General features: G+C 52.1%; 1 protein-coding gene across 3 annotated transcripts in view; it reads right to left on the bottom strand.

Annotated features, from left to right (window-relative positions):
• Znf395 (zinc finger protein 395) overlaps nt 1-12,389 on the bottom strand; it is a 35,834-nt gene extending 23,445 nt beyond the window's left edge. The window contains exon 1 of one of the 3 annotated variants that reach the window (XM_048330571.1): nt 12,352-12,389. The gene's annotated coding sequence lies outside the window, so the exon portion shown is untranslated. Of the gene's footprint in view, nt 1-11,948; nt 11,996-12,139; nt 12,242-12,351 lie in introns of those variants that run through there. The other 2 variants (XM_048330570.1, XM_048330572.1) reach the window with 2 other exon arrangements.
• Between the last annotated feature and the right edge of the window lie 1,765 nt (nt 12,390-14,154).

Genomic DNA, 14,154 nt, shown 5'->3' with positions numbered 1-14,154 from the left:
TTGAAGTGATTTGCACACTGGCAGCACACACCCTTCATACATGTTCTCTCTCTCTCTCTCTCTCTCTCTCACACACACACACACACACACACACACAGCCTACAGTAGCCCTACAGGAAGAAGTGACCCCCATAGTGTCTTCAGAATGCACAATCAAAGCACCTGAATTCATTCACCACTCAAGAGAAAACCCACAAGGGCAGCAACAATGTTTCCTCCAACAGTTTGTAACAAAAACAGAGAGGGGGAGTGACTTACAGTGCCAATCAATTAGGGAACCCCCAAACCTAGTTTCAGCCTTCTGATTCCAAGGGAGAGGAGGCAGGAATCAAGCCAGATCAAGACATACATGCTGAGGAGACATCCTGGGGAGATATTTGCGGGGGGGGGGGGGCAGGCTGGGGGGCAGCACACATGGCTTTCAGTACCCCCTAGTAGAAATACAAGCTTTCAAAATCCTGTGAAGGGGGCTGGGAATATGGCAAGAATGCTTGCCTCGTATACATGAAGCCCTGAGTTCGATTCCCCAGCACCACATATATAAAAAAAAGGCCAGAAGCGGTGCTGTGGCTCAAGTGGCAGAGTGCTAGCCTTGAGCAAAAAGAAGCCAGGGACAGTGCTCAGGCTCTGAGTCCAAGCCCCAGGACTGCCCCCCCCCAAATCAAACCAACTCTATGAACAGGACACCAAGAGCCCAGGACAGTAGCTGACTGCTTCCAATGATAGCAGATGGAGGAAAGGCCTGGAGTTACAAGTGGTGGCCAAGATATGTTTTGCTTACTCTGTAGTTGTTTGCAGTATTTTTCCCCTACAGAGAACATATTCATACATTACTTCTGTGATGAAAATTTCATTTCTTTCTTAAAGAAAAACAGACGCTGGTGAATACATGTTAATAATGAGTTTGGGGGTGATCTGTGCTGGAGTCTGCCTCTTCCCTCCCCCTGGCCCCCCGACCAGCAAGCTGAGCCTATCTGCTTCCAACTAGCTTTGCAACAAAGATCTTATTTCTATCTTTCAAGTGCAACTCTGTAACTTTGTGGATTGTTAAATTTACAGGACAGTTGAAAGAAGAGATAGAAAATGAGAATGCTTGTCATGAGGACTTCCAATAATCCTAAGGGAGGTCTTAGAAACAATTCCAGGTCCAACCTGGCAATACAGCCCTGGAACACAGGCTAAAACACCAGCGCAGACGGACACGCAGGCAGGCAAGACGGACACGCAGGCAGGCACAAATGTACTCGGTAACGACACAGCTCATGACCAGCCACGCTTCCTCCACTCCAGCAACCTGAGTCTCTAGCATTCCCATCTGGGAGCCAGGGTTTCTAATATCAAGTTGAATCCCTTGGCCCCACAAAAAGAACCTTAACACCTATTAGACACATATACTATAATATATACTACATCATATACTGCATATGTGATAACATTCTATAGATACTATATATAGCACATTCTGTAGATACTATATACTATAATATATGCCATAGTACTTTCATTTACTTACTGGGGCCACTTAACCAGAGACTACTAATTTTACTACTGTTGTTTATTTACTGCTATGGTAGGAAATGAACCTAGGGCCTCGTGTGAGCTACATAGAGCCCAGCCCTAGATACAGATTTTTAATTACACACACACACACACACACACACACACACGCACACACACCTTTTCAAAGCATCACTTATTGAGTATTTAGAAACCCAATCAGCCCAACACAGTGGCTCATGTCTGTAGTCCCAGCTGTGGCGACAGGAAGATACAGTGGAGACAAGAAGATTACAGTTTGAGTCCTACCCATGAAAAAGTTTAGTGAGACTCTGGCTTCAAAGAACAATCTGGGAGATGGTGCGTGTCCAGAACCCCAGCTACAGGGGATGCAGAGGTAGGAAGATCAGGGCTACAAGGTTGGCTTTGGGGAAAACTGAGAGAACCTATCCGAAATACATCTAAAGCATCAGAAGGCTAGAAGCAGGGGTCCAGAGGTAGAGATTTGCATAGCAAGCAGGAGGCCCTGAGTTCCAACTCCAGTACTGCCACATACACACACGATACTACAATACAAAGAAGTGACCAGGAGAAAATAACCTACCTCCGGCTCGGGGCAAGGGTGACCTGCAAATGGTCACAAGGAGGATGATGGGGGCAACAACAGCATTTGTCAAAACTGCACAGTTAAGGGCTGGGATGTAGCTCAGTGGCAAAGCACTTGCCTAAGCAAGTGCAATGTCCTGGGTTCAATCCCTGGTACCAAAAACAAAAAGACCCCTCCCCCAGAAAAACTGCGCACTTAAGACCTGCATGTAAATTATACCTCCATTTCCCCCCCCCCACACACACACTTCTTTCCCCGCTGCAGAGCGCCTGCACCGTCCTGTAGACGTGTGGGGAGCTCTCCGTACCACAGCGACAGGCCCCGTAAAACTAGGCAACAAGACTAAAATGGACGGAGGACACACGGATTTCAGAACGGCACTCTAAGAGCAGCAATTCATGTTCAGAAGAAGAAAAACAGAAGGAGGACAGCAAGCTTTTAATTCCTCCTGCACTTAGCCACTACCTAGAGTGTTTTGTTTTTTTTTTACTGAGAATTGCATGTCTTTCCAATACTCAAAGGGCAAGAAAGAAAGGCAAACAGACAGGCTGAACTGCTACTTCTTATATTTTGCTTTATAAAAAAAAAAATGGTGGGCTGGGGATATGGCCTAGTGGCAAGAGCGCTTGCCTCATATACTTGAAGCCCTGGGTTCGATTCCCCAGCACCACATATATAGAAAATGGCCAGAAGTGGCGCTGTGGCTCAAGTGGCAGAGTGCTAGCCTTGAGCAAAAAGAAGCCAGTGACAGTGCGCAGCCCTGAGTCCAAGGCCCAGGACTGGCAAAAAACAAAAAAGAAAAGAAAAGGTATCTGGGGCTGGGGATATGGCCTAGTGGCAAGAGCGCTTGCCTCATATACTTGAAGCCCTGGGTTCGATTCCCCAGCACCACATATACAGAAAATGGCCAGAAGTGGCGCTGTGACTCAAGTGGCAGAGTGCTAGCCCTGAGCAAAAAGAAGCCAGGGACAGTGGTCAGGCCCTGAGTCCAAGGCCCAGGACTGGCAAAAAAAAAAAAAAAAGAAAAAAGAAAGAAAAGGTATCTGGGCATGGTGGCATATAACTGTGATCCCAGCACTTGGGAGTCAGCAAAGTCAGAAGCGGGAGGCCAAGCAGGGCTATAAATATAAAGGGAGTTCCAGGCCATACATGCAGTGTCTCCAAAAAATACCAAGGATACCTGCGTCTCTCGCCAACTAGTGTATTAAGATTTTTTTTCAGGGGGCTGGGAGTATGGCTTAGTGGCAAGAGTGCTTGCCTCCAACACATGAAGCCCTCGGTTCGAATCCCCAGCACCACATATATGGAAAACGGCCAGAAGTGGCGCCGTGGCTCAGGTGGCAAGAGTGCTAGCCTTGAGCGGGAAGAAGCCAGGGACAGTGCTCAGGCCCTGAGTCCAAAGCCCAGGACTGGCCAAAAAAAAAAAAAAAAGATTTTTTTTCAGGGGCTGGGAATATGGCTTAGTGGTAGAGTGCTTGCCTCGTATACATGGGGCCCTGGGTTCAATTCCCCAGCACCACATATACAGAAAATGGCCAGAAGGGGCGCTGTGGCTCAAGTCACAGAGTGCTAGCCTTGAGCAAAAAGAAGCCAGGGACAGTGCTCAGGCCCTGAGTCCAAGGCCCAGGACTGGCCAAAAAAAAAAAAAAAAAAAAAAAAAAAGGACTTTTTTTTTTCAGTTTCAGGTCTAAATAACCAAAATCTACCTATACTTTTTTGTGAATGTATCTACCAGTCCTGAGGCTTGAACTCAGGGTCTGGGCACTGTCCCTGAGCTTCTTTTGCTCAAGACTAGCAGTCTACCACTTAAGCCAGAGCTCCACTTCTGGCTTTTTTGGGGGGAGAGGAGGGACTTTTTGGGGGGAGGCCAAAGTCTCCTGCCTGGGCTGGTTTCAAATTGCAATCCTCAGATCTCAGCCTCTTGATTAGCTAGGATTACAGGCATGAGCCACAGGTACCTGGCCCTCCTCATGCCTTCTGGCTGACTGGTTTGTTGGCTGGTGGGTTAGCTGATCGCTCTGTATAGCCTGGGTTGGCTGGGAAGTCTCCCTGTACCCTGAGAATTCCTGGGAGGCTGTAGATAGAGATCAGCCTCCTCCCCTGTCTCCACAGCAGGCCTGATCCACAGCCTCACTTGCGCACCTGCAACAGTGGAAAGCTCAGACATGTCCTCTTTGGGACAGTCTGCCAACCAGTGCAGTGTTTAACGAGGCCCGGGCAGCCCACCCTCCCCACAATCACTGTCCAGACTGGAAACCTAAAGAGGACCACGCCCATGGATGAAACCGCAACACCAGCAGCAAAAGCAAATGTCTACCCTACCCCACGGCGGACAGCCACGGGAACATTAGGAAGGTGCTACTGTGCCCATGCCATGAGCTCCAGCATCGGCCCCATCTCCCTCCAGGGAGCAAGACTCGCCTCACGTGTCTCAACATGGTTCCTGCAGTGCCTCAGGACCCGCAAGGGTCCTGAAGCCAATCAAGCGATGACTTCCCTTGACTGTTTATTAGCAATCCACTTATGATAATCACACTGACCGCATGAACACTAGAAAGATGTCCCAGATGCCTTCCCATAGGACCCGACCCTCCCCAGGTCAAGGGACTGAGTCTTACTTTGTGACTCCAGGGCCCAACCTGGTGGTTGAAACCCAGACACTCAACACTGACCACTGCATCTAAGTAGCAGTGTTTTCCCCACTGACAATAAATTGAAGGGGTGGGGTGGGGGTAATTTGCCTCAACCAGCAGAAGCAAGCACTGTATTTTGATATTAGTGTTATGAATACATTTCCTTCGGGTCACACTGGACGGAGGTGCACTGGGTTTTTGGGTGTTGGTTTGTTTTTTGTTTTGTTTTTTTTTACATCTAAATTCATATTTCTGATGTGCCTTCACTTGTAACAGAAGCAGTCTTCCCTCTGATTTGCAAACAATTCCTAACTTTGTACCACCCCATTATAAAGACATAACAAAGCTGGGCACCAGGGGCTCATGCCTGTAATCCTAGCTACTCAGAAGGCTGATATAGCAGGATCGGGGTTCAAAGTATCAGGCAAAGTCCCTGAGATTCTTATCTCCAATTAGCCACCAAAAAGAGCTTGAAGTGGAGCTGTGGTAGAGTGTTAGCCTTGAGCAAAAAAAGTTCTAGGACAGCATCCAGGCCCTGAGTTCAAGTCCTAGGACCAGAACAAAAAAAATAAGTAAATAAAATAGATACATGGTGCAGAACTCACTCAGCCTTGCAACTCAGGCCACTGGCTACTTCAGTTGGTTCCAATTTTCCCCCACTTTCGTTTGTTTTGTTTTTTAAAAAATCTCTTGTAGTATCTTCAAAGGATTGCATTTACATTTTGAATACAATCTCAGAGATAACCCTAGCAGAGGAACTATCTTATCATAATGTATAAACACGATATATAAACATGGTCCAACGTTTCAAAACTAAATCAGACATTATATTTGTTTCTTGTTGAATTTGTTTTCTTTCTTTTCTTAACTTGCCCCCCCCCCGCCCCACGCTAGATGACTCTGACAGGTAGGCACCTATTCAATAAGCAATCCCTCCATCTATGTACAATTAACAAATCAGATAAACATACCCTCCACCCTGTCACCTACAACAATGGAAAACACTGAACAGCTCAAAGCCGAGACTGGCATACTGCGGCATTACCTTCAGACCCTGTTCCTGAAAGGGGGCTGACTCAATGCCAATAATGGTTTTCTGTGATTATCAAGTTAACAACGCCACGGAGCCCAGATTGTACCACTTAGGACTAATGTGGACAATCACATTCTAAGACATTGCGAAGACTTCACTAAAGCCACAAGGAGCCACATCTGCTGCACAAATTCTCCAGCGAGTAATCCAACCACCATACAGAAGGGCGTGCATTCGTTTTCACACGAGTCAGCTGACTTCTGTTATCCTGCCACCCTAACACACTTGTTTAAGCAAAATGCACTTTAGCTTGTGTTTTTTTTTTTTTTTGAGACAGGTTCTAACTATGCAGCCCAGGCCCGCCTGGAAGTCACTATGTAATCTAGGCTGATCTCGAAGCTATGATCCTTCTATGCTCCACCCCTGTGCTGGTATTAAAGGCACACACCTCCATGCTCAGGTTAGTAATACTGGAGTTTGAACTCCATGCTGTGTATACCTGCGAAACAGGCACTCTGACACTTGAACCATGCCTCCAGCCTGCCCTTTTTGCTCTGGGTACTTTTAAGAGAGGTTCTCATCTTTTTAATCCAGACTGGAACTACAATCCTCCTGACCTCAGCTTCCTGTTTGGGCTAGGATGACAGGAGTATGCCAGTCCACCAGCTACTGCTTGTGATGATGGGTTCTCATCAACTTTTCATTTTTGGCCCACCGGGCCTCAATTAGCAATCCTTTGGATTGCCGTGTCCTGAGTAGCATGGATTACAGTCATGAGCCACTATACCAGAGTAACTTACATTGTATTATATTAGCAACATTGTTTCAACAATTGAAATGTATCCCACCTGTAAAAAGCAAGAGGCCTACTGGCCAGTCCCACTCATCTGTAGCTTCTTGGGAAGGAGCTCTGGCCTCTCCAGGCAAACCAAACTGCTGTAGATTACAAGGGTTTAGCTTACTCCAGCTGCTCTCCAAATCAGCCCAGCGTGCTGGAGTCATTTCCATCGGCCCCTCTGCTTCAACAGCTCTTCTGGGGCCATCATGAGCCTGTCTGGATGTGGGGGACACTGCAGGGGTGAGGAAACAAGAGACATGGCTCCGCCCTTCTCCTCGTGCTTCCCTTGTACACAGAACCAAAGCTCCAGAGAATCTCATTTCATACAGCATGTGACAGCACGACTCACATCTCACCTAGTTATTACCTATACACAGACAGCACCCTCGGAGATTCGTGCCAGCAGCTACCCCCTAACTACAAGTGGGTTGCACCCAGAGCCGGGAAGTGGGGATCCCTGGAAATCTACCTCACTCCACAGAATGCAGGTCAAGGTCCTCTCCAAAGAAAACCATTCCAGTCACTATAAAAATAGTTCAGGTCCCAGCCAGCCGCGACTCAGAATGTGCTGCTGACTTGTCTAAAACAAGCACCCAGCACACAAATATCTCCGATTCCACCATGTCGCTCTCCTGCCAGCAACCAGGATGAGCCAGCCAGCCCCAACTCCTGGGCCTGACATTCAAATCCCTTAAAAACTGAGGCGGCAGGCAAATGCAACGGTGGTGTTTTCAGTAACACACTAGGAACCGTGTCCCTTGTGGGCAGGGAGGAGAGGGGGAATGCAAAGGAAGGGGTGACATTGTCCAAACAAGAAACATACTCACTACCTGACTCATGAAATGGTGACCCCCCCCCGTACAACACCTTAATCATAATAATAAAATTAGGTTTTAAACACGGAGGCGGCAAAGCTCAATGCCCACAGGGCTCAGCAGAGAACGTGAGGGACGCGATGGGGGCGAGAGGTGGCCTGGCAGGCCACGGCCACTGGGGACTGTCAGGGCCTGTCCCTGTCCAGAGCTCACCGCGTCCCTCAGCTCGTGGTCACTGCCGAACCTGGCTGTTAATGAGTCTCAAAACCAAACACTTTCTGGATTCCCCCCCCCCCCAATTTTGTTAAAACTTTGGCGTTGCCCTAACTATAACATCCAGCAGGCCGCCTACTGCATACAAGCCGACGGGGCGCCTGCAGCCTGAACGCGGCTCTCTCCTCCCTGGCTCAACAGCAAGCCACACCCACCGGTCACCCCCCCCACCCCCCACACCTTCCCCGGGCCACACGACACACCCCCACAATGGGCATCTCAGACTGTTCTTATTCCAGAGCGGTCCCAAGCCAGCATGGTGGCGCACACCCACAATCCCAGGTACTGAAGAGGCCGGGGCAGGAGGATGTTGAGTTCAAGGCCAGTTCCGGCAAAGTTACTGAGACCCTGCCTCAAAAATAAAATGCATGGGCTAAAGTATGCTATACACGGGCTGGATTTCCACGGCAGAATCCCTTATCATCCCAATTAACAGAAAGTTTAACCAAGTGAGTACCCAGGAATCTAAAACATGTCCTATCTAGGGGAGAGGGATAAATGGAGACAGGAACTGTATTGGTAAATACAAGGTACGTGTGTGAAAATGGAACTAGGAAACTTGGGTTCGTGGGAGAGAAGGAAGAAGGGTGACAAACCAACATGTTGAAACCCTGGTGGCTCATGCCTGTAACCCCCGCTACTCAGGAGGCTGAGATCCAGAATCGTGGCTCCAAGCCAGCCCCGGCAGAAAAGTCCATGAAACTATTATCTCCAATGAAGCACAAAAAAATAAAATAAAATAAATCCAGAAGTGATGCTGTGGCTCAAGCACAAAAAAGCTCAGCGATCACACCCAGGGTCCGAGTTCAAGCCCCAGGACCTACACCCGAAATAAGTAAACAAACTGACATGTTGAACTGAAATTCCATTGTACAATTATCTAAAGATAGCTTTTAAATAAATTTCTTTTTTTTTTTTTTTTTGCCAGTCCTGGGGTTTGGACTCAGGGCCTGAGCACTGTCCCTGGCTTCTTTTTGCTCAAGGCTAGCACTCTGCCACTGAGCCACAGCATCACTTCTGGCCATTTTCTATATATGTGGCGCTGGGGAATCGAACCCAAGGCTTCATGTATACAAGGCAGGCGCTCGTGCCACTAGGCCATATTCCCAGCCCAATAAATTTCTTTTCTAAAGTGAAATACAAAGGGTTTAGGATCCTGGTTCAAGTGGTAGAGTGCTAGCCTTGAGCAAAAAGAAGCCAGGGACAGTGCTCAGGCCCTGATTCAAGCCCAAGGAGTGGCCAAAAAAAAAAGAAAGAAAGAAAAGAAAGAAATGTTTATTTTTTAAGTAAAAAGTAAATTGAATAGAAAATTTAAAATGTCAGAGGAGTGTGCACCAAGCAAAGGGATATATCATGAACTGAAATTAGATATTTTTTTTTTACACATGCACAAATTTTATTTCTTAATGTAGGTCCTGGTCAAAATAGTATGGAAAACCTTGCTCTGCAATGAGCAAGTGAACTCAACCCCTGCTCCATGTACTTTTTTTTTTTTTTGAGGGGAGGAATGGTCAGATATTCCCTATAAAGAAAAAGAAATCTGACGCGGCCAGCCCTCCTCCCAGGCCCTCTCTTCCCCTGCCAGCTCACTGATCCTCCATGGCAGAGACCAGGAGGCCGGGGAACTATAATTACATTCCCCGCTCACTCGCTAACCTTCTGCAATCACCCTTCAAACCCCGATGTTGCAAGCCGAGGCTTGGGGAATTTGTTCAGCAAATCACCCTAAGTCACCCTTTCAGAATTGGAAGCTCAGAAGAGCGAGCAGGGGCTCCCTTCTCCCTGCTGGGCTCCCAACACCTGGGACAACCGGATTTGTCATCAGTAGGCGATACCCCTACACCCCAAATTCCCTCCTTCCTTCAGGCCATCTGGACGCTCTCTCTCCCCCACCACAAATGGGATGCCTAGAAGAGTTTGGTGGAGAGGAAAGGCCAAGGCATACTTAAAAACCCAACAATGGACAACTTCAGCATCACACTCTACCCTTCTCCAACCTCGGTCCCTCCCGTGCTTGGGCCTCCTGGTCCCCCAGCCAGGCGATGCCATGTGACTGGCAATACAGAAGGGCAAAATACAGAAACCTTTTGAGACAGACTCCAAGTCCCACTGCCGTTCTGCTACCTTCCCACCAGGAAGGCTTGTCCACCCTCCCCCCCAAAACTACATGGTAGGGTTCCTACCAATCTCAGAGCCGCCACCGTGAGCAAAGCACCTACACACGGATATCTTGGCAAACAGGAGCTACAGCCTGCGTGTCAATTACTTCTCTGCAAAACACACATTTCCGATTTCTCCAGTTACCAACAACAGCAGGTCCAAGGTCCTGGCAAACCATCAATTTCCACAAAGAATTAATTTCCCTTGGTGTCTTCTGCACCCTGCCCCGGCCCCTTCGCAGATTATTTCAACAGTATTGTTCCTAGACCCAGTCGCTTTTCCACTTCCAATTAAATCCAGTCCAAACTCTGCGCATGCCACAAGCGCCGACAGTGTGCTAACGGGTCTAGCTCCTAGCCTTACTTTCAAAAGCCTTTCCACATACTCTCCTTACATCACTCACTGGGCTCGGTTCTCCCCAGTGCATTTAAGAGAGCACAATTCCTCAGTCTGGCTTTCCAGGCCTTTCACAATCTCTGCCGTTCGAACTCAATACCTGACACTTTTGCTCCTTGGCTCGCACTCTACCAACTGAGCCAACCCCATCTTTATCCTCTATGCTCAGGAAACATCCCAAGACAAGCAAAGCCAGCTCCTCCTTAGGGAAAGCCACAGATAGTCCCACTTCGTAGCCCACCTCAAAGGCCCCCAACAACACAGTCCTGGTGACCCCTGTTCTAGCTCCCGCCCCACTCGTGCCCCGTCCCTGTGCCCCCTCTGGAGTTTTATTGCTGTGTCCTCCCTGAGGGGGTGAGTCAGGAGGAAATGTTCTCATGAACGTTGGTATCCTTTCTTGCTGAGGACAACCACTGTAGGTCTTCCTTACAGTCCACCTGTTACTTCTCTCCGGACTTTGGGTCTTGCCAGTGAATTATTCTCCACATGCAGGACTTACTTCAAAACCAGTACCCCAAGTCGGTTCAACTCTAATCTTTATTATCTTCTCCCTCTCATCCCACCGCACTACACTAACTGCACGATCAGAACATCTTAAGTTTTGAAGCTGAGCTCTGGGATCGCTTTTCCCTACGTTTCCTGAGGCCTTACACTTCTCCATTACCACTACACGTCTCCCAGAGAACCGGCAGGGTGCGGAGAACACAGCAGCCCCTCCCAAGGACCCCTGTATTGTGTTTCCCTCCAAACCAGGGACCTCTGTTTAACTAGGGAGGGTGTTTGAAGGCAACCAATACCTGTTGCAGAGCTGGGTACCTGTAGCTCAGTGGCAAAGTGTTTGCCTAGCAAGTGCAACGTCCTGGGTTCGATCCCCAGTACCAAAAAAAGACCATTAAAAAAGAATCAATACCTGTTGCTCACTCACTTTGGAGCAGACTAGACTGCCCCAGTGACACCTTTCTGGAAAGGGTTGTGGAGAAAGCAGTGAGGGCCTGCGGGTGTCCGGGGGTTCGGAAATACGTCCCCTCCCCCGCCCCCCGCCCCCCCCCGCCCCCCCCCCCCCGCGGCAGGACCGGGCCGGAGGCGGCGGGGCTCCCGCAGGGCGCGCGTGGCTGCGCTCCTCCACCGCCCCGGCTCGGCCCGGAGCGCCCCAGAGCGCGCACCGCCCGGCGCGGCAGCGGACCGAGCCTTGGAAATCGCTGGCACGGGACCGGGTCCCAGGCCGGGCCCCCACCGGGGCTCCCCGGCCGTGCACGGCGAGCGCCACGGGCGGGAAGGGCCGGGGCCCGCGGGTGGGGGGGGGGGGCCGGGCGGAGGGTGTGTCGCGGCCCGGGAGGGCTGGAGCGCGCGCGGGCGCCCGCGGCCCCGCCGGAAAGGCGGGCTGCCCGGTTAACAGGTCGGTCTCGTCCCCCCCACCCCCCCCCCGCCCCGCGGAGGCGACCACCGCTCAAAAGTTAGGAGGGGGCCCCGACGGGAGGGCCGGCGGCGAGGAGGTAAACAAGGGGCGCCGCCGCGGGCCCCCGCGTCCCGCCCTCCGCGGCACCCGGCCCCGCCGGCCTCCGGGCCGCTCCCCCCCCCCCCACCCGCCCCCGGGCTGCGGCGGGCCCGGCCCCGCGGACGTGCGGAGCGTGGGAAGTTCCCGGCCGGCCGCCGCCCCCCCCCCGCCCGCCCGCCCCCGGGCTCCCGCGCAGCTCACCTCGGCCCGCCAGCGGCCGCAGCGCCCGCCCCGCAGCTCCGGCTCGGACGGCCCGGCCCGCCCGCTGCAGCCGCCGCGGCCCCGCCCGCTCCGCCCGCTCCGCTCGGCTCCGCTCCGGCCGCCGAGGCGCAGTTCGCGCCCACCTGGCCGCCCGCCCTCCCTCGCTCCCCGCTCCGGGACACAGCGCTCACGTACGCGGCGGCGGCCACAACCCGGCCCGGATTCCCCGCCCGGGAAGGGAGCTCCGGAGGAGCCGCGATCCCCGCGGGCCCCGCCAGCCAGGCAGCCCGCGAGCGAGCGCGCGAGCGAGCGCGCGGGCGCCGAGACGCCGGGGCCGCCCCGCCCCCCGCCCCCCGCGCGCGCCGCCCCGCACGCCCGCGGAACGCACGCCCCGCGAACGCACCGGCCTCCCGTAGACAGTCGGCGCTCAATTAGTGCCCGGGCGCCTCCTCGCCGCACATGCGCACTTGAACCTGACCCCGTCGTGACCCGCCCCCGCCCCGCCCCCGAGCCGGGCCGGGCCGGGCCGCCGCGGCGCCGCGAACCCCGGCGCTGCCCGCTTTTTTCTTTTTTTTCGTTTTTGCACTGAATGTGCACAGCCGGCCAAAGTTTCTGGCGGTTGTTTTTCCAGGCCGGGCTCTGGCACGGCACGGGGGCCGAGCGTGCCCCCGGGGCGGGAAGGCGAGCCTCGGGCCACGGGGGCGGGGCGCGCGCTCCCCCCCCGCCCCCGCCCGCACCGCTCTGCTCCCGGCGGGGACGGGAGGTGCGGGGGGGCCCCCGCCGTTTCTGCAATCGGCCGGGAGAAAGTTAACTATTAGCCCCCAGCCCGTGTGTAAACAGTGCCGGCGGCTTTGGGCACCGTTAGGCTCCGGCCCTGGGAGAATGTGTAACCGGGCGCGGGGGGGGGGGGGGGGGACGGGGGAGGGGAGGAGGGGGTGGAGGCCGTGCCCTGGGCCGCTTGCTCGGGGTTTTCCCTAGATAAGCCCCGAGCCACATCGGCGGGGAGCACGAGTGGGTAAAACGTATTTATATAACAAGCAGATTCAGTAAATTCACTATTCTTTTCCTCCAAAACAATAAGTTTCCTGATGCTTTCTGACACGGGGTGTGCCTGGCGGGTCACCCCGGCTTTGAGGCCTGAGAGGAGGCGCTGGGGAAGGCTGAGGTCTCTGGGTCCGGCCACCTGGGATCCTCACTGAACTGGTAGCCTAACCTTGTGATCTTCAAGCAAGTAGCCTAGGCATAGTGCCCAGCTCACAGCAAGTAAGTAGAAATATTTCCCTTCCCACCTAGCTTTCTGCCACTTATTATTGAGGTTGAGCCTAACTGCAATCCGAACTACTCAGAGAGGTCTGAGGATCACAGTTCAAAGCCAACCTGAGCAGAAAGAAAAAAAACATCAGGGAAACTCTCGTGTCCAAGTAACTAGCAAAAATCTGGTAGTGAAGGTGTGGCTCAAGTGGCAGAATGCCAGCCTTGAATGTGAAAAGCTAAGCAGAAACACAAGGGCCCTGAGTCCAAGTCCCTCCCAGGATTGGCACAAAATAAAAAAGACCAGGCTGGACTGGGGATATGGGCTAGTGGCAAGAGTGCCTGCCTCATATACATGAGACCCTGGGTTCGATTCCCCAGCACCACATATACAGAAAGTGGCCAGAAGTGGCGCTGTGGCTCAAGTGGCAGAGTGCTAGCCTTGAGCAAAAAGAAGCCAGGGACAGTGCTCAGGCCCTGAGTCCAAGCTCTAGGACTGGCCAAAAAAAAAAAAAAAAAAAAAAAAAAGACCAATAAATGAACTAGAACCACAATTCAGCTAAAAGGCTGGTTCTCAACTAGGGGTGGGTAGGTGACTTTTGTGTCCGAGGGGACCCATAGACATGCTTGATTGTCACAACCAGCAGGGAGGACATTCCTGTGGGTGTCTGGGTTGGCAGAGACCAAGGGGGCTACTGTTCAATATCCTGAAATGCCCAAGACAGCCCCCAAAAGCAATTTACCTACTCTAAAGAATTACATACTACGCTCGTGGTTGGCAAGGCCAGCTATGGAGTCACTTGGGCACAGAAGACTGTCTTAACTCACAACCTCTGGAAACAGTTCTGTTTTACATTAAGAACAAAGCCTTGTAAGGGCCACAGCAATTGCCTTAAGATGCAAAGCCTCCCCTTCACCTGAAGAGGAAGGCTGGAATCTTACACTTCATTATTAG

The sequence above is a fragment of the Perognathus longimembris genome, chromosome 21 (genome assembly GCF_023159225.1).
Source record: "Perognathus longimembris pacificus isolate PPM17 chromosome 21, ASM2315922v1, whole genome shotgun sequence".
Lineage (NCBI taxonomy): Eukaryota > Metazoa > Chordata > Mammalia > Rodentia > Heteromyidae > Perognathus > Perognathus longimembris.
This window is presented reverse-complemented; position numbering and strand designations above follow the sequence as displayed.